Here is a 21,171-nt window from a genome sequence, read left to right on the forward strand (position 1 = left end):
CAGGGACCTTTAACCACTTTATGTATGTATGTATGTATGTATGTATGTATGTATGCATGTATATTTATTTCTTTCTTTTGAGAGACAGAGAGAGAGCACACAAGCAGGGGAGAAGCAGCAAGGGAATCCCAAGCAGGATCCGCACTGTTAGCACAGAGCCTGACGCAGGACTCGATCCCACAGACTGTGAGGTCATGACCCGAGCCGAAATCCGGAGCCGGACACTCCACTGATTGAGACTCCCAGGCACCCTCCCTTTAACCATTTCAAAACTATAACCTTGGGGTGGTTTTTTTTTTTCCTTTTATGTGTATATGGTGTCAGGAGGCATGACTTCTAATCAAAGATGACAAATCTGGTGAAATGACCACCCTTAATACTTTCCAGTATTCTATAAGCACACATAGCACGCATCCTTTCCACTAAACAGGAAAGTTACCGTTGTGCTGTCTGCCATAGCCAAAGTCACTTGTTTCTTACCCAGCACTGTGTCTTGTGATTCAGGCTCACCGATCCAGGCTGATGGGACAAACCCACTGAACAAGATGGCCGCGGCAAGTCTGGCTCCCAAGTCAGGGCCGTGCCCGCTGGAGTCCCGTGGCTTCTCTGTCCTTACGTGAGTGATAATCTGCTAAGAGGGAAGGCAAGTCATGTTATTTTGAGAGGCCATTTCCTGTTCTCCTCTAGAAATAAGACATTTTTTAAGGAGAACAGAGAGAATACCAGAATCACAGATTACCAGGGCTGGAAGAAATCAATGCAATAGCCTTCTCTAACGCTTTCATTTTGTAGCTGGGGGAACTGAGGCTCAGAGAAAACAGTGTCATTCAAGGATTCAGCAACTTGGAGAATTCAGATTAGAACATGTCTCTGACTCTCTCAGAATTTTTTTAAAGACCAGCTTCATGGTCCGGCTGACTTCTCCATTGACCCTGAATGGGAAGGGTTTGTTTTTTTTGTTTTGTTTTGTTTTGTTTTGTTTTTTATTTAATTTTTTAAACAGATATTCAAAAAGGGAGGTGGGACTTTTTCCAGATCGCTGTTTTTGTAGTTTTGCCCCTGGGAGCTAAATTAGTGAAACAGTCTACCTCAGGCATGTGGTTGGGATTGTTCTGTTTCCCATTAGAAAAATATTGTTATGGAATAGAAGCGTCAGGAGCACAGTAGTGGGTGGGCTTTGTTTTTCAGTGATTTGTGCCCAGTCAGTAGGTCTCTCTGTCTCTCTGTCTTTCTCTCTCTCTCCATGTTTCAGGAAAACACAGTAACAGATACAGTCCCTCCTCCCATGGGTGTCATTTATTATGTGGCCTTTCTGGCTACTTTGGATTTGAACCGCCCCTCCTGTTTGCAGAAAACCAAAACCCAACAAGCGATCTCACGTTTATTAAGTAAATAATATCTACCAGGCATACCAAGTGAGTCTTACAGTACATTTTCCTGATTTGTCCTCAAAAATTCCCCACAAGGTACCCTGAAGTCCATTTTCTCAAGAGGTGAGAGAACCGAGTTTCAGAGAACTATGATGATCCGTGGAGTCATAATGGGAAAAAGGCACAAAACAGAAATAAATGCATGTTTAACTCCCACATCTATGTTTTGCCCGTCTCCTGTAGACTTCGGTTATTAGGCCAAAACACTAGGACTTGTCTTACTTATTTTTCCAGTGTTTTAGCTTGAATGCGGGAGAAAGTTCTTTGGAAACTATAAATTGTTGTAAGGACATGAAAGATTATTCTTGTTAGATTCTCTTTCAGCCGGGAGGCTCCAAGGCCCTGCTTCCTGCTGTGCTCCCAGCAGAGGCTCCTGTGTCCCAGAGAAGCTGCGCCTGGGCCCTGGCACTGAGAGGGCCCATCAGGAAATCATGATTATCTACGCTTGGCGCTTTGTTCCTGTTCTCAGACAACAAGGGACAAGGCTGGAGAGCCGGGCTAGGGGGGTGGAGAAAGAGGAAGAAAAAAACAGGAAGTGAAGGGGGGGGGAGGAGGAAGGAAGGAAACGATAGGGAAAACACAGCAACTCTGAAAAGTCCTTGGCCTGATGAGAAAGTGATTTCTGAACTGACATCATGTGGGGATGGCCCTGCATTTTGGGAAAGCAGGTCACGGAGGGAGAGGAGGAAGGAGGTTTGTTTCCTCTGGATTTGGGGTTGTGTTCGTCAATTCCCACCACAGAGCACAGCCTGAGGAAAAGGGTGCCCTGACACAGGGGCTGTTTTCTATGTGCTTGGGTGTAGACGATGAAGAATGTGAATTTCTGAAGAAGGATCCTGGGGTAAGACCGTGTCTCTCACCTCTTGGCTGTGGCTGAGAGGCCAGATGTGCCACAAAAGGACCTGGAAACAAGAGGGAAGATGTTGAAGTGATTCAGTATCGGAGGAGCCATCCCTCCCCACCACTTTCTTTGTCAAACACCCTCGGAATTATAATACGTTTTCAGTGTATATGATAGAGACTTCATTCTCCCACTGGGGCCCAGCAAGAATCCCACTTTCTTCCACCAGAAAACTAAGAGGGTCAGGCCAGTAGAATGCTGAGCCTCTCGCAGACTATGACTCTCAGGTACTTCTGGAATGTTCTCCCACCCATGTTGACCTCTCTACTCATTTATAGACGCTCACAAGAGTACCCCAACTCCCAACGTGCATCTTTAAGGATACAGTCACCTGGTTAAGTTGCACAAGAACACAAATAACCCTAATCATAACCTGATCATACATCAAAGCTAATACTATTAACTCTTTCCAGTCTTTTGATGGGGACAAGGAGGGGGCAGGGAATGCGGAGCTTCCTGACAGGCAAGTCCAGTCCCACCCACTCTAGCAGTTCCCAAACTCACTGTGCGCTGGAGAAGCTAACAAAAAGTACAATTCTGGCCTGGCGTAGCGGCCAAAGCTTCTGGAGAGTTTTGATGTCACCAACCTGGCTCTGTCCATGGACCAGCATTTGGGTTAACTTGTGATCCTAATCCAGCCCTCAGCATGCCCCAACTCCTTCCATCTTACTGATTTGGTCACAGAGGCCCTACCAGGGAGGAAGGGCTCACTCTGAGGATCTGCCCTTGATTCCGTAAATTACTCCCCCAGGATCTGCCCTTGATTCTGTAAATGATTCCCCCCACCATCCAAACAAACACAGGACAACACAAAGTAAGCATATCCTTGAGAGGAGTCCAAGCTTTTTGAAGCGATGGCTGGTAGTTTCCTGACTGAGTCACCCACGGGCCACATGTCCATCAGAGAGAACAGAGGTCAAGCAGGGAAGGACACGGACAACTCCCATCTCAGGTCCCCACGAGCACAGCCTCGCACAGCAAACACCAACACCGATTTGCTCCTCTTGTCAGCAGCATGGACTGTGGCCACAGCTGTTGCCACAAACCCTCTGCTCCATCCGAGACCAGTGGGAGTCCTCGCTTCTGTAGCACGTGGCAGCCAGGAGAACACTTCTCAAAATCTCATGTTTGGTCATTTTCAGAGAGGTACAGAGCAGAGGGGATAATGACCGCCATTTTGAAAAGGAGAAGCTGCGATCCAGAGACATGAAATGGCTTATCCAGGGTCATACAGCAGAAGCAGGACTACAACAGGGATCTCTTGCCCTCCAGTCCAGTGACCTGTCACAGTGTCACTGTATCATGTGCCCCTGCCCCATTCAGTGGAGGGACTCAGAGCTTAGAACAGCTGCATGTCTTCCACTTTAGAATGTCTCTGGAAGTAGAAGGACAGGGCAGGGACAAACCAAAGAGAAGGCAGATGGATAGGGAGAAGACCAAGCATGGAGGACCTGTTCCCACCATCCAGTCTGAGCAGGTAAGGACTCACTCTAAAGCCCCCGGTGCGAGCATGGTCCATCAGAGTCCCAGCCTAGACTCGGAGTCAACAGACCTTGCTGCAGCCTCCTTCCTACCAAGAGCACCAGCCAACATGAAGAAATATGAACGGGCAGGTTTTTAGATAATGAAAATAGTTCCCCTTCTGCAAGTACCTACTGTACGTACATCAGGCGTTGTTAAGCACGGTACCTCTGGTAACTCCTGAAACCTCCCAGCAACCACACTAGGTAGGCATTATTCTTGCCCCTTTTTCATAGATAAGGACACTGAGTGGTCATCCAAGGGACTCAGCTTTTGAGCGGTAGGTAGAGCCAAGATTTCCATTTAGGCAATCCGGATGGAATTTCCGCTTTCAACCACTACCGTGATCCTCCCTAATAGGGCAGTCACGTCAAAAGAAAAAGGAAAAAAAAAACAAAAAAGAAAAAAAAAAAAACAAGGAAAGAAAAGGCAGGCTTACAGGAAGGCAAATTAGTGGAAAGAGACAGGGAATAAAGCAAGGACACCGGGAACAGATGACACTTACATTCAAAAGGCAGAGGAAGGGAAGAAACTCCCCAGCCAGGGAACATTGAGAGGCGCCTCGCCGGCCCAGCCAGAAATCTGGACCCTTCCCACACTCGGGTGGCAGCCCCCGAGTCAGCTGGCACCAGTAAATGACATTCTGGCCTTGGTGTTTACACAGTACTGCTCATGGGAGGAGGAAGTAGGCTGGGCCGAGGAGGGCCAGCGACAGGAGAGTCCTCAGGGTGGGTAGAGGGATGATGTCTTGGGAACCTATTTTCCATGTCACCCAGAGGGACAGATCCATTGGGCAGGTGGGCAAGTGAGACTCTGCCGAAAATCCTCACCTTAAACGGTGCACACGCTCCCAGCAACCTTAGGTGTTGAGGATACTACCTGCTTTCAGCCTCACAACGACCTGGGGAGCAGGGCAGGACAGGGATCATCCTTTACCATGTCACAGATGGAAAGACTAAGGCCAAAATAATACTAGTCATAAAATCATCATCATCATAATAAAAATAACAGCGGCAATGCCATTTGTTGGCAGCTTATCACGTGTCAAGAAATAAGCGAGATCTGGGGCCCCTGGGTGGCGCAGTCGGTTAAGCGTCCGACTTCAGCCAGGTCACGATCTCGCGGTCCGGGAGTTCGAGCCCCGCGTCAGGCTCTGGGCTGATGGCTCGGAGCCTGGAGCCTGTTTCGGATTCTGTGTCTCCCTCTCTCTCTGCCCCTCCCCCGTTCATGCTCTGTCTCTCTCTGTCCCAAAAATAAATAAACGTTGAAAAAAAAAAATTAAAAAAAAAAAAAAAGAAATAAGCGAGATGCTTGACATGGGTGATTTCATAACAGCACCAACTGCTGAGGTCTGTATGATTATTCCCAATTTACAGTCGAGATAAGCTAAGTAATTTCCTCAAGGTCAAAAAACTAGTAAGCTACGAAGAAGGATCTAAGCTCCTATCTACTTGACATTTTGGCCCACGATCTCACCTCTCAGCAGCACGTGCTATGAGACGGTGATGTGACTTAGCCACAGCTGTAGAACAATGCTACCCCTACAGCCAACTTCTGAGAGGTTGAAGCACACAGGTATAGGCTTTTACCTAAACACATTATCTACTCTGCAACTATACTAAGTGCACATACAAAGTGACACACGATTAGGGTGACCATGCGATTTATCAGCCAAACCTGGATACTTCTAAGAGCGAGAGGGGGCATATTAATAACGCCCAGGGGACGACAGGCATAAAGCGGAATTGTCCCAGGCACACAAGACATATGGCCAACCCTAATATAATCCACAGCCCCATGGGGCTGGTTATTCTTACGCTTAGTTGTGTTGGACTCTCCTGGATGACCCCCTGCTTTCCAAGCCATGCAAATGCCCCTCTGCGACCATTCACTCTCCTTTGCTCAGCAGAAGGCCTTCTAAGTCTATTGGGCTCGTAGACCTTACATATAAAACAGGCTGATGTAACTTGATTAGGAAGCCGTCATGCTATGATTCAAGAAGCAAGGAGGGACTAGTTTCAGCAGTATCTTTTAAAAGGACTGCTGGGTTCCTTGTGCCCTCACACCCAGAACCTGAACGTGAAGCTATTCGGATAACCAGCCAGTCCCCCAAACGTGAGGGCTCAGTGGCTCTTTGCAGCAGCCTACGGCAGCCGGACAGGCGACTGGCATGTGAGCAGCTGTCCAGCCCCACAGGAGAAATCAAGTGCACCGACAGCCACAAGACCCGCTTCCTCAGGGTCAGCAAGCACGGACCCGGCCTGGAGAGTGCAGAGCTGGGATCTGGGGGCGGGGTGTCTGGTCTGGTGGAGGGGGTAAGGACGCAGCACTCATAGCCTGCTTCTATTTTATTCCTTCCCCCAAGAACTGCCTGCTTAAGAACCAGGCCAAGAGGAAAAAGAATCTGCCATTGTTTTGAAACCAGGAAATCAGTCTTGAATCAGACTCATACATCAACACAGGTAAAGTGAAATGTTAATGAAGGGCAATGAGCCTTAGTTGGTTCTCTGAAGAGATGTTGTGGCATTCGTTTAATCAAGGAACATCACAGCACCGGTAGGCCAGCGACTTCTGACAGCTCTAGAGAAGCTTGCTGGCCTGAAGAGGCTTAGCGACGCCCAAAGAGGCTCGGGGAGGCATTGGCCTCATCCCACTGGAACACAAAGGGCAACGCCTGCCATCTGCTTTGATAGGAGCTTCTGCGAGTGATGAGATTTGATAAATAGGTGAGACCCTTCTTTCTTTTATAAAAAAATTTTTTTTAATGGTTCTTTATTTTTGAGAGAGAGAGAGAGAGAGAGCAAGCGAGCATGAGTGGGGAGGGGCAGAGAGAGAGGGAGACACAGAATCCAAAGCAGGTTCCAGGCTCTGAGCTGTCAGCACAGAGCACGGGGCTTGAACTGGCACACCGCCAGATCATGACCTGAGCCGAAGTTTGTCGCCTAACCAACTGAGCCACCCAGGCGCCCCAAGACCCTTCTTTCTAAATTAGGTCATATTTATAGGTGGTAGGGGTGAGGGCATGGACTTTTTGGGGGGCCACCAATAAACCCACTACTGCTATTGGTATTATCATTACTACTCCTAATATGATTATTCATGTGATTCAGGGGGTCCCTGAGTTCTAGAGAACGGGATGGACTTATCCAACGCCACCCTGCTGGTAGGCAGAAAAGCCATGACTAGACGCAGCTCTCCCGACTGATTCTGGTTTCTTCCGTCTTGGCATGTAGCTTCTTATGCTGGGAACCCAACCCGAGAGCAGCCCAGAGGCCAGATGGTGACTGTCCAGGGTGCCAGGGTTCGAGCAACCCTAGACCGACCATCAGAGGTCAACCAGTGGGTGATGGCAGTGGGATAAACGCAAGTCACTCTTTTGCACTGTGCACTGACTATGTGCCGGGTGCTGTGCTGCACATCACGTGGCCCTCGTATCAATCTTACTGCACACGGCTGTGCCCCCCCCTTAACCTCATCATGCACATAAGGGTTGGGAGAGCAGCTCCAAGAGAGGCCGAGCGAGCAGCCAAGGTTGATGGTGGGCAGGGGGTGGAGCACACCTCTGAACCCAAGTTCAATCTCTAACGTTCACAGCTGCCAGATCTGACGCTGTGCGCGAGGGCCATTGCCAGCGGCAGGCAGTAACAGAACCCGGACAAGAGCCCAGGTCTCTACTCCCAAGCTCATACCTGTTCCATTGCCCAGGGTCGTGGCTTCCCCATCTGTCCTCTTGGTCACACCCAGACAACGAAAAGGTCACTCCCCCACGAGGATGGCAGAAGGAGACCACCTTCTCTGGCCGGAACCCGTCGGAAAACTCTGCCCAGTCTTTCCAGAAGTTCAAATCTCACTCTCTGAACACAACTGCCACCATGGATTGCTGCTCTCCGAGAAGGTATTTCACAGGGTTGGTCACGCCAACCAGGGGTCCTCCTCTGGGGTGGGGGTGGGGGTGGGGGGCAGGAGACACTTTTGAAACTGAATGCGACCAGCGGCGCCTGGGTGGCTCAGTCGGTTAAGCCTCTGACTCTTGATCTCAGCTCAGATCATGATCTCAGGGTTCACGGGATCAAGCCCCATGTCGGGCTCTGCGCACACAGTGTGCAGCCGGCTTGGGATTCTCTCTCTCCCTCTTTCTGCCCCTCCGCCCCCCTCACAATAAATAAACTTAAAAAAAAAAAAAACTGAATGTGACCAGGCCCCTCTCCCTGACACCCCTGAGTGTCCTAGACAACAGGGGCATTTTCATGTTTTCTCCTCCCTTTCCAGGCTGCACCTATAGGAATGTCACCTTTCCAGAAGAAAAGGGGCACAACTTAACAGGTTTGAGGCGTCAGCAGCTGACAGCTGACTTGTCTCCATCAGGCAGGCAGCAGTAAGACAGACACAAACAGTCCAGACTACAGAGGCTGTCCTTAACCAACACTGCTGACGCAAGGCGGGAGGATGCCTCGATGCGGCAGGAACGCTATATAGGGGCGCAAGGAAAACCAGGTCTGCTCCCAACCTGGCCTTGGCTGGGCTGTGTGACCTTAACTTGGTCTGATCTTGAGGTAGAAAGTCTATTAAACGCAGATCTTTCAGCAACGTACACCAGCAGCCTCTCTGGGCCACTTTGAAGATGAAATGAGCTTTCTCTTCTGAAGTATGAAAGCTACTTGTGTTCACGTTTTCTTTCTGCCACGGGATGGGGAGCCCCTAAGAGGGGGGGCACGTCTTTCTTATCTTTACAGGGTAGTCACACCTACTGCAACCAGCCCAGCGTCCTGCACAAATGCCAAGGGCTGATGGTCGAATCTGTAAATTGTGGCTTCCTTGAAGGCCGTGGATGGCTCAGAGTGGCTGGGGAAGAAGGAAGGAGGTAGCAGAGACAGTAGGAAAAGAGGCCGGCATCAGGCTGTAATGGGCTTTACCTACATTGGCGCTTCCCGTGATGCCAGCCGTGAATCAGCACGTCAGATATTGTTGTGTCAGCAGGGAGATGGGGCCACGGAAAGAGCCTGGGGTCTTGAGTCCAACAGCTGTGAGCCGTAACTTCTTTGCATCTTGGCCCCTCTGTCTGTCCATCTCAGGGTTGTTAGGGCTACCCAACGTTAAATGTGACCAGTGTGGTACTCGGCCCCTACGTCAGCTTTAGCAAATACGACCGCTCCTGAATGAGGGGGCAAAGCTGACCTGGACTAGAAGAGTAAACGATTGCTATGGAAGTTCAACGCCAGGGCTGCCCAGGAGTAGGAAACTAAGAAATGGTGCCACGGCCAGACTGCACTGAGCACGATCCGAAAGCCAATCTGGCTGGAGTCATTGGCCGTCCAAATTCCTGACGACTGCGGCGGGCTCCAGCATACTGTGCAAACATCTGCGGCACTCATCCTCCCCAAGACACAAGAATGTCACACGGCCAACGCCAGCTGTGAACTCCCCACCAGCCCCTGGCCTACAACAACAAAAGGCACTTTTCAGGTGGCTTAAGCTGGGTGTTTTCTAGCGAGAGCACCATTGCCGCGAGGCCGGAGGGAGGCAAAGCACTGTGGGTGGAGAAGCTGGTGTTCTGGGCTGCGGTCTCTGCTTTGACCCTGAATCTCTAAGACATCGGGCAAGCCACTCGCTGCCTTCTGTATAATGAAGAGGTGCTTGGGACTTGGGACTCCTGATGTCTAGAACAGCCCATCAAGGGAGCATTTCCGTAAAAAACCTAACCTAGGACATATACTGCCGTTTGAGAACGCAACTTTCTTACAAGGCCGACCTCTGCTAAAACGCCGTACAAACGGGACTCTAAATCCAACAGGGGTACGCTGAAGTCCAGAGGGTGTCTGCTTTCTGTCCTCACCCTACCAGCTCCCGAGGGTGCAATGCTGGGTGAGTCGTTGTCCCTTCTGAGCCTGTTAACTCACGTGAGCCTCAGAGGTGATGCTATCTAGCTCGTATCATTTCCCAGCCAAATCCATTTTCCTAACACGTCACGGGGAAACCCAGAGCGCATTTAACTGGGACGCTGTGAGACTGGCCATCCTTCGCCTTGTGGACAGGGACAGACACACGTTCACGAAACTGGCATGCGAGAAAATGGGGCATTTCCTTCATTCTCCGTAAGGGGAGAGAGTCAGAGCCAACAGGGGGAGGAATGATTGAGACCGTACCTGCGGCAGCTGCGAGACGGCTCATCGCGAGGGACAACGGTCACCCTGGCCTAGGCAGACAAATACGGGGGACACGCTCCGACAATAGCACAGCTGCTCCCTTCCTGGGCCCCCTGCTGTGAGGCGAGTCAGAAGCCACACATCAGCATTCAGTGCTGTATTCATCCTCAAGAGTCAGAGGCACTGTGCTTCCTCAACGGCAGGGGGCTGCAGGGGGTGAGAGTGTGCACCGGCTATTCAGGGCCCCAGGCACCCTACACCTCACCAAGGGAAAAAAGCAAGTGGCAGCTGCAGACAGGAAAAGGCCCGGGATAAGAGCTGTGCAGAAACGGACTGCATGAAAATGTGCGTTCCCTGTGAGGACCACCACCTTCGAACAGAAGCCACTTTCTTAATCCTAGGGTCCAAGTCGCTCCATCAAAGGGCCATTTACATAACCACCCTTTACAGAAATTCTCAGTTTAAGCCCAGTGTGATTTACTGCAGTGTTGCGGGTTTTTGCCCAGTTCTGCAGCCTAGACTTACACCTCCATACGCCTCCGTCCTTCCAAGTCAGCAGCGGCCTCGCCTCCTCCGTGAAGTCTTTCTCGGACACTCTTCTGACCTCTCCCATCTCGGAACTCTCACAGCATTTTCTGTCTGTGCCACTCAGCTAGTGCGCATGGGACGCCTCATCACTTTTTGACTGGGCTGCTGAACCACTCCCTAACTGGTTTCATCCTGCCTGGACTCTGGCCCTGTGCTCTGCAGAAAGAACGTTCTAAAGCACACACTTGATGATGTGTCTTCTCTTCAAGCGCTTTCCACCGCCTTCAGGATAAAATCCAAATGCCACATCATGCTCCCACCCCTCCCATGGGGATACCCACATTCCTGTCACCATGAAGTACTTCCCAGGGTTATGTAACGGGGCGGTACCAAAGTTGGGACAAGAACCCAGGTCTTCTGATAACCAGCTAAGGGTTCTTCCCACAGTCCCAGCTCAAGTTCAGGTCTAAGGCTGGACCAGAGAAAAGCATTTGGCACTGAACCACGGCCAAGATGAAAAAGCCAAGACCAGCTGAGTCCTTAGGCCTGAGGAGCTTATACTAATTATGACGACCAGCCAATCCTTCAAGTAACCGAGTGGGTGAGTACACGCCTGAAGCTCAGACATAAGCTGGCTCTCCTTTCACAGGTGTGGAAACTGAGCCTTACGGATGTCAAAGTTCACACCTGGATTAAAACGCTAGCCAAGATCCTACTCCTTACTCTCCAGAATGGTATCTCCAATAGCCCTGTAGCCGTCACCACCTTGTGATCACTCACTATGTCTGATGTTGACCCACGGCACTTAGTTCCTGCTCAGGAGCGGACTGTGTCCAGAAGACCCCATTGCCGACCTCTGTAAGGTCTCTGCTCTCAGATCAGAGCGTCCTACTCCTGCAACTCCTCAGGTGGAACGACTGGGAAACAAAATGCTGATTTAACAGAAGAGGGAGAAAATTCCACTCTAACTGCCATGTACTTATCCAAAGAGGCGATCAATGCCCTCACCAGATGAATGCCTCCCCGTGGCACCCTCCAGTATATCTGTTTATGGGGGAAGAGGAGGAGGGGTGGAAGAACAAGGTCCGGAAGAGAGCGAGGCTACCTAAACAGAAGTACACGTGGGCCCAGTGGTGTCCTGGAGCCAGCCAGCACCTGCTGACCAGAACCAATCACACGTGTCTCTTCCCAACTTCACGTTCAATGACGTCTTTTGAGAAGGAACCAGCCACGGTGGGAGTACTTGCGCCATGAAATTGGCAACCTCTCTTAATCAGGTTTGTTCTGTTTTTGTTTTTCCCAGAGAACCAGTTACTAAACACTTGCGGGCACACCATTAAATGCATCCGTAAGAAAGACACTGGGTTGGGAAGACGGGAGATTTAAATTGTTAACTTCAGCTCTTTCCCTGACCTACTGTGGGATAGGCAAGTTTCTTCCGTTCCTGACCCTCAATTCCTTTAGTCATAAAGGGGGAGCAAAAATCCTTATGCGTAACTACATCAACTAAGACAACAGACATAAGGGTGTTTCGGTAAATGCAAAAGTCTGAGGACGTATTTGGCGATGTCGGTAGACATTTGTGGCTGTCACAGCTGGAGTGTGTGGGGTGCCACTGGCATCCAGGGTAGAGGCCAGGGATGCTCCAGAGAACCTGAGAGCCTCCCACACGAAAGACTTCCTTTGCCCAAACTGTCAGGGGCGCCCAGGTTGAAAAACCCAAACTAAAGATATGCCAACACAGTGGCCCATTCAAGTTCCATAAACACAACAGCATCCAGGAGAAAAATTAAGGGGACTTGGGTCAGTTCACAGGAACCCTAGACGGCAGATGGGTGCAGAGCATTGAGATGTAGGCGACAGGGAGAGAAGACAGGAAGAGGACACACTGCTGGACACAAAGTACGTGCCCATTAATGGCTTGGAGGAGGAAGAAATGGGTCTGAAACCATGGGGTGCTCTCTCAAGAAAGCCCACCCTCCAGTGCTCTCAGAAACACACCCCTCCCAAGGTGGCCACCAGAAGGAAGAAAGTGACCAGCACAATTTCATCTCCTCTGGGAGGGAAATGGTGTCGAGTGCCAGCCCTGGAGACTCAGGTTAGACAAATCATCACCAGTCTGGCGATCAGAGCAGCAGTGGTCAGAAGAGCAACTTTATTTAAGTCACTTTCTAATAGGAGTTGAAACATCTTGAAAGGTGAGGTTTTTCAACCCTCCTCTGGGGAAGCAATTGTTAAAAACACACAGCAGGCAGCCTTGCTTTCGACACATTCAGAAACCACTTTTTTAAGACAATCCTTTTATCCCTTGTACCACATGGGACTGAAAATGCATTTAGCACAAGCCGCCCGAAGCGGAAACCGTGTTGGGTAAGAAATAATCCAGGCGTCGCGGCAACCGTGGGGAGCCAAAAGCGAATCAGAGCAGGCGGGCACAGCTCAGACACTCACAGGGAAAAAAGCGATGATGTGTGGTGTCAACGGTCCAAAGGCCTCTGGGGCTGGAGTCAGCGGGGCTGTGGGGTAAGGATTAGCCACAGCCTCTCTCGGAAGTGCCCCTCGAGACTCCCAACTTGCTGTCCCCGCACTGGGAGAGACGGCGGATTTCTCAAGGAGTAGATGACAGGACAGAGGACCTCCCTCCGTGTCTCCCTGAAGATCTGAATCTGACCATAAACCATCTGACTCACAAAGCCCTTTAATTAAAAGCCCAAGGGTTCAGAGATAATTCTAGATGTGGCAGGACCCAGTGGCTTCTCAGGCACCAGAGCTGCGAGCAGAATAATGAGGGTAATTTGGCCCTTCCTGGTCCGTGAGTGACAACTCACTCAACCATAAATTAGACTCCCAGAATGCCAGAGCTGGAAGCCACCTGGGCAATTGTCTGCCCTCCCCCTGCACCCCCTGCACGAGGAGCTGGTGGCCCAGGGGAGGTGGCGGCCTGCCCCAGGCCTGCTGTTGAGTTTCTTACTGACTCTCAGTCAAATGCAGCTTTTCGAGCGCCCAGAAAACGCTTTTGTTCAGGTCTCTATGCTAGACTCCAAGGCTACTTGGAGCTCAGGAACAAGCTGGTTACAATCCAGGCAGAATTCATAGGATGGGAGTAGAGCAGCTTCAGGGAAAGAAATTTCAAAACCACTTACTGAGAACCAACTCTGCCCTTGGCTGAGCATGGCCTTTTCCACTCCTCGCCTCTCATTCATTTCTCACATCCACACCCTGGCAACATGGGTCTCATTATGCCCATAATGGACATAAGGGAACCCAGGCTAAGAGAAATAAGGAAATGCACCAAAGGCCAAAGAGCTAGTGATTTTTTTTTTTATTCTGATGTTTGTGCCTTGAACAAATTATCTCCTTTTTTTTTTAATTTAAAGTCGTAATATCTAAAGCAAAAATATGACGACTTACTTCTTCCGTAATGGTAAAATCATTTTGATATATGTATTTTTTTTTTCAGAGAGAGAGAGAGAGAGAGAGAGAGCATTTGTGCAAGTGGGGAAGAGGGGGAGAGAGACAGAGATGAGAGAGAGAAAGAGAGAGGCAGAGAGAGAATCTTAAGGAGGATCCATGCTTAGCACAGAGCCCGATGCAGGACTCGATCCCACAACCCTAGGATTATAACCTGAGCTGAAACCAGAGTCAGATGCTCAAGCTCTGAGCCACCCAGGCACCCTCCATTTTGCTATATTTTTAATAATCTGATTTATTGGATTGGAAGCCGGACTTTTTTCATACTACCGATGCTCAATTTTATGAATATCCTTTAGGTACCAAGTACTTTACAAAACAATCTTTGTTATTAAAAGATAGCCTCAAACAACATCTCTCCCTCATTTTACTGAGACAGACACAAAGGCTCAGAGCATTTAGGTCAACTTCCTGAGATCAGGCGGATCACCCGTTAGTGGCAGAAATGGGATTCTCATGCAGGTCTGCCTGAACCCTGTGTTCCTTGTATCCTAATGGCCTGCTTCTACCCTAGTGACTTTGTTGACTCAGTGCTAAGTCAGACACCAGAAATGCTGGAGACCAACCTTGTAAAGTGTGTTAGCTGGGCATAGCACCAAAGGCCTGGGTCAGTGGAGGTAATAAATGAGGCAGCAGTGGTGACCTCACCTTGGGGTCTGAAAGCAGCCACGCACCTGAATGGTACACAGGACAGTCACCAAACCCTGCCTGGGAGGCTGACTCCCTGTTTAGGGTTCATCCAGAGGGACCGTAATAGGGAGGAAGGATCCCACCAAGGCCCGCCCTGCAGCCTACTGGGGCCTTCCCGTATCTCTTCCACTCTGGGGGTGAAGCTTCTGAGAACAAAAGTGTGGTGCCTCACTCACATTTGCCAGGAGCTCCCGAGCTACCAGAAAAGAAAAATACATGAAAGAACAATTAAGAATATAGTGTGGCAGGGGCACCTGGGCTCAGTCGGTTAAGTGTCCGACTCTCGATTTTGGCTCAGGTCATGATCTCTCATGGTTTGTGAGTTTGAGCCTCACATCGGGCTTTGCGCTGACAGTGCGAAGTTTGCTTGGGATTCTCTGTCTCCCTCTCTCTCTGCCCCCATTGGCGCGCTCTCTCTCTCTCCCTCGCTTAAAAATAAATAAACATTAAAAAAAAATTAAAAATACAGTATGGCAACTGCCACAACGGGGAGCGTGGGCTGATATGGGAGTGCCAGTAATGGGTGCCTAACCCACACGGTGGGAATCTGGGGGATAAATTAAGGCTTCATAGAAGGGCCTGAACGGAGCTTGGATCCATGCAGGTCTTAGTCACGGAAATGAGGAGCGTGAGAAGGACAGCGGGGAGGGTGCTTGGGCACACGTTCACGATGAGGCAATACATATGGACAGAGATGATGGAGCTTGTGAAGTAAGGAACGCCATGTGGTTACGTATGGTTGGGATGTAAGAACACGACGTAGTGCAGCGGGAAGGAAGCCCGGACGGAAACTTGAGGCAGGGGCTGAGCTGGAGGACAGAGGGCCCGCGAAGCCTCATAAAGGAATCTACCCTCCAAATGGGAGCCGATCATAGGGTTCACTTTTTATTATTCGGCAGAGGCAGAGTAATAACCATTGGGTTTGTATTTTATATCATATACATGTGTGGTGAGATGCATGTATATTTCATGGCTCCAGTGACACAGACTCTACTCAATTACATCTCCACTCTAGCTCTCGATTATTTCACCTTCCAAGATGCTGAAAACATGGTATGCCCACCATATCCCAAAATATAATAAGGACAAAAGGAGATAGTTAATAAAAGGATTATTAAAGATTAAAAAACGATGAGAAGTCTGTGTAAAGAATTGTACTTGGCTTCTCTCACTACAGGAGAGCTCAGCACGGTAAAATGTCCACCCAGAAGAATGGATTGGGAGGGAGATTATGGGCTCCAGGGCAGAGAAGACCATTTCTGCCGCCACAGGAGTTCTTACCTGGACACCTCAGCCAGTACTGTGCCTGGGGGTGCATCGTGTTCTCGGTGACTATATTCCGGGCGAACGTTCTCCTCCCTTTAAGGGCTGTAAGGAGGCTACAGAGCAAACACCAAGCACCCGCCTTTCCTATTTACCCAGTTAATGTCTCCAATTTCAGATAGAGTTATGTTCATAAAGCCCTCCTCGAATATTAGAAGATACACAGATGGGTAAAGCATATCAGATAGGCAGACGTCGGCAAGGTCTTTGTCATAAAGGGCGGATGCAGAAATGCCCAGTTCACGTCCTCGCTCATGCAGCCCTGGCTCTGTGGGTGTCTGACTCCTGCCGAAATCAGGCAGGACAAAACCAGAGCAAGCTGCCCGCTTAAGCACCTGGCGTGCAGGATCGGTGTTGGGGGGACAAAAGCTTCCTTCCAAGGGGACACAGAGCAGTTTCCAATCATTGCACAATTACCTTTATTAGCATAACGTCTCCTCATGCATTTCGTAAAATACTTTCCTTTTCCGTCTCAGGAAGAAGGCAGAGACAGAAATTGCTGCCACCGAGGGGGGAAAAAAAAACGTCTGTAAAATTTAAACCATGGGGCATTTGTTCAAGACTCCTGGGTAATGATGTCTCTTGATATATAATTCATGATAGCCTTAAAGCTTGGCCTACTTCTGACACCGAGATCATATATTTTGGAGAAGTCAGGGACGGGGAGGAAGAAAATCACTTTTAAATGGTTCTGCTATACTTTGCCTTTTGAGTAAAGCCAGACAATATTTTGGACCATTCTTTTCTACCATAAGGGCTTCCCTTTAAAGCTTTAATTTTTTTTTCCTCTTGTAAATTGAAGAAGCAGCATATCATCTGTAACATTCTGTAACACTAGATAAAAGATGAGTCTGAATCCATCTGTTAGCACATACAGGCTGGAAACTGTGTGAAAGCTCGCTTTCTCTCTCTCTCTCTCTCTCTCTCTCTCTCCCTCTCCCTCTCCCTCCCTCTTTCTCTCTCTCCCCACCGCTTGCAGAAAGGGGGAAAAATCCACACTTTTAAAAAATTTATCATCAGCAATCCTACCCAATGCCGACCAGATAGCAGCACTTTTATCCTTTTATGGGCAGATTCAGGAGGAAGCCAGGCTTGCCACAAAGGCTCTTCCCCCTACGCTGCCACATGAATCGGGATGCTGGGGCTGGCTGCGGGCCAGCCCCTTCCCCCACAGCCTGGGGTTCCAACCTCCCCGAAATCAGCGATGATTCCCCCGGGTGCCATTACCTGCCCCGTCTGAGCCCACTCGAGCTGATGCTGGGAGAATCGCAGAACAGCGGGAGACTTTCTGTCCTCCGGTAGTAGGGAAAATGAGCAGGCAGGCTGCCTGGGCCCCATCTGGGTCACTTGGCATTTCCTACGACACTGCAGGTCGGGGTGACACCGTGTATTGCCCTCTCTGGGCTCTGAGAACTGCTTTGCCCGACAATGTGGGAAACGCCGTGTGCCACTGATCAGACCAGACGCGGCAGAAGATCAGAGACGGAAGGCCGGAGGTGGCCTGGATGGGTGCTTGCCAGCACTCATGTCTCAGCTCCCAAATCACCTCCTCCCGATCCATTCTTCTCCTCCCATTCCAGAGTCCTGGAATGCAGAGTTCCTTTGTTTCTTAAACGCAGAACCGGCGTTAATCACAGAGTTCCAAGCTCCATGCCATTAATGAGGTGAAGCTCCAGCACTCACGGTTCAGAGGAGGATGGGGGTGGAGGTGACAAGTACAAGCGACCAGGGACTGCCTAGGCCACTGCCCTTCAGAAGGCTCATGTGTATTTTCTTTCTAAGTTTATTTATTTATTTTGAGAGAGACCTAGAGAGCAGGGGAGGGGCAGAGAGAGGGGAAGGGAGAATCCCAAGCAGGCTATGCGTTGTCTCCGTGGGACTTGAACTCACAAACCATGAGATCATGACCTGAGACGAAGTCAGGAGTCGGAGGCTTAACCGACGGAGCCACCCACGCTCCCCCAAAGGCCCACGTGGTTTTTAGGGAAGGCCTAGAGCCGCAGCTACACGCCGTGCACCCCGCACTGTTCAGTGCTATGTCCTGCGGGTTCTTCCTCTGCTAACGCTCACAGCACCCCTACCCCCACCTCCCACCGCCAGTGCCCTAATTTAGATCCTTCTTATCTTTCTCCTGGACAGTTTTGCACACGCAGCCAGATGACTCTTCCTGAAGCAGCACGGCTATTGCGTCATTCCATGGCTCAAAAGCCTTTAATGATTTCCCCACTGACAAAGAGATACAGCCCAGCCTCTAATTTCTAAGACTCTCTTCACAGGTCCTGGCCAGAATGCTAGCCCTCATCTCCCACTTCTCTCTCTCCTTCCCACACCCTGCCCTGCAGCTCCGTGCCCCCACTCCTGCTGCCTCCCTGCACACCCTTCTCCTCTAATTCCCTGTGTCCGATAGAGTTTTCCTCTTCACTTTACCTTATTTCCAAATCCCGCTCATCCTTCAAGACCACATTCAAAGGCCACTTCAGCTGTGAACTCAACCTTGACCCCCCCCAGGGAAAATTTCTCTGTCCTCTCAACTTCCATAATTTTATCATACCTCAATCACTCCCTTTTGCTGTAACAGGACCCAGACACCTTGTTTTTCTCCCCAGACTGTAAGATATCTGAGGGCAGAGGAGAGCCCAGGTGACTTTAACACATCTGTTCTATCTAGATGCGTCCTGATGCATGATTGGTGTTCACCAATATCACCTAAGTGAATTAGTGAGGATGGCTCCAAGATTGCCGTCGTCAGCTACTTTGTGGGAACACGGCTTTGAACAGATCACATGGGGGCCACGTACAGCATCATTAAAGGAGCACACGGCCTGCAGAGGAGGCACGCTGGGTGGGCGGGGTCGAGTGGACCAGGCCCATGACCTCCAGGATGCTAAATCCAATGGTCAGTTCTCAGCCTTCATGTTTACTAGCCCATCATCAACTAACTGTGACACCACCGAGTCATCGTCCGTTCCAGAAAGTCTTGTTTCCTTGACCCCTAGTGACCCCTAGATCACAGTCTCTTATTGCCCCTCCTTGCTAATGCCGCTCCTTCTTAGTCTCTCTGGCTCATTCCTTGTCTTTCTTCGAAAACTCTTTATGTTGGCATTCTTTGGGACTCAGGTCTTCAGTCTCTCTGTTCTCTATCAGGATTCACACCTTCGGTGACCTTCCCCAGCATCATGGCTTTAAATGTCAGCTGTATTTTGATAAACCTCAAATCCGTATCTCCAGCTTGACCTCTCCCTTACTTGCAATAACCACAGCCTACTCAAAATCTACACTTGGACACCAACCTTGAACTTCTCGAGGCCCCAAACTGAACTCCCTGTCTCCTCCCCTAATGCCGCCCCCTCTCCCAGTCTTTCTCATCTCAGCTAATGACAATTCCATCAGTCCAGTCTCTGAGGACAGAATATTGAGTCATTCTAGCCTCCTCTCTTATTTCATGCCCCACATGCAATCCTTCCGAAAATCCTTCTGGCTTTTACCTTTAAAATCTATCTGGCATAGATCAAATGTATTCCCTTTACTCTGCTCCTTTTTTTCCATCACTTTTTTGACCTTCTAATGTACTAGAAGGTAATAAATATCACTTGATTACCTTTCCCTGATTTATTATGATTATTACTTTATTATCTACCTTTTCTTAAAAATATTTTAATGTTTACTTACTTTTGAGAGAGACAGACAGAGACAGGGACAGAGGCATGAGCAGGGGAGGGGCAGAGAGAGGGAGACCCAGAATCCAAAGCAGGCTCCCGGTTCTGAGCTGTCAGCACAGAGCCCAACATGGGGCTCCAACTCACAGACCGCGAGATCACGACCTGAGCTGAAGACGGATGCCCAACCTATTGAGCCACCCAGGCGCCCCACTTAGCTACCTTTTCCCTCACGGATGTAGCATATCCTCAGAGTTTAGAACTACGCCTGGCACAAAGGAGCCATTCAACAAATGTTTGTCCAGTGCTTGAATGAATGACGTTAGCCGATGGTCTCTGAACTGTAGCTTAAAAAATAAACAGCACTTAGCCACAGAGAAAGTCATCTGTAGGCAGGGGAAATGCAAGCAGCAAGGGCCGACAGATACAACTTTCTTCAATGTTTTAAGATGCAGCAGTGTCCCTAAAGCCTGCCTGAATGATAACAAAACCACAGAAGGAGCAGACCTGAAGAGTCCAGGCCAGCCAAGGAAAGGCTCAAGGGACTTCAATGGATAATTATGCTTTTTTGTAAAATATATATACAGTTGGGGCACCTGGGTGGCTCAGTTGGTTAAGCGTCTGACTGTTGATTTCAGCTCAGGTCATGATCTCACAGTTTGTAAGTCTGAACCCGTATTAGGCTCTGCGTTAATGGTGCAGGGCCTGCTTGGGATTCTCTCTCTTTTCCTCTCATTCTGCTCTCTCTCTCTCTCTCTCTCAAAATAAACAAATAAACTTAAATATATATATATATATATATATATATATATATATATATATAGTCAAACTGAAATGAAACACACCGAAGTTGGTAAGTAATTGTGCATAAACATCCCTCTGCAATTTTATTTAGATTATACATTTTTCATATATCCCCCCCCCCCCAAGATACGACAAAGATAGTGTCCTTGGCTCTTCTGTATTTGCCCACAATTCAATGTCCTATAAATATGTTTTCAGGACCAGGCCCACGTCAGTCTTGCTCCCTGTCATTCCCTCAGTGCCCACCAGGAATAGTGTTTTCAACGTATTTGTTCGATTAGCGAAGACATGAATAAATGCCTTCTGAATGTCTCCTGCCCGGACCAGTTCCACAATATAAGAATATATTCTGAGAAACAACTCTCCACCAGACTTGGCCTCAAGGCAGAAAATGCATTAGCCCTCACTTGCCCCCAGCGCCTAACACCGTGGCCAGCTCCCAGTAGACATTTGACAGACGTGATGCCTAAGAGTCAAGTTCACCTGCCTGCAGGACAGGAAGTGGTGAAGGGCACTGTCATATGTCCCTCTTGCTGAGTCTGTGTGCCAGCACCTCAGCACTCTCTGCTCCGCTGCTGTGATCTGACCCAGGGTAGCGAGCGGGCACAGGGCAAAGTGGAACACTGGACTTGGCTGCCTGTGCACCTGCTCCACAGAGCGGTGATGATGGGAACCGGAAAGGCCCTGCGCTAGGACCAGCCGCT

General features: G+C 49.5%; 1 protein-coding gene across 3 annotated transcripts in view; it reads right to left on the reverse strand.

The window, feature by feature from the left end:
* Window positions 1-21,171, reverse strand: part of CYRIA (CYFIP related Rac1 interactor A) — a 108,139-nt gene that overhangs the window by 63,717 nt on the left and 23,251 nt on the right. For 2 of the 3 annotated variants that reach the window (XM_040496121.1, XM_040496119.1), the window contains exons 2-3: window positions 2,291-2,332; window positions 481-631 (exon numbers count right to left, since the gene is read on the reverse strand). The gene's annotated coding sequence lies outside the window, so the exon portion shown is untranslated. The remainder of the gene's footprint in view (window positions 1-480; window positions 632-2,290; window positions 2,333-21,171) is intronic. The other variant, XM_040496120.1, reaches the window with a different exon arrangement.

Source organism: Herpailurus yagouaroundi, unplaced genomic scaffold, assembly GCF_014898765.1.
Source record: "Herpailurus yagouaroundi ecotype Mexico unplaced genomic scaffold, PumYag 188, whole genome shotgun sequence".
Classification (NCBI taxonomy): domain Eukaryota; kingdom Metazoa; phylum Chordata; class Mammalia; order Carnivora; family Felidae; genus Herpailurus; species Herpailurus yagouaroundi.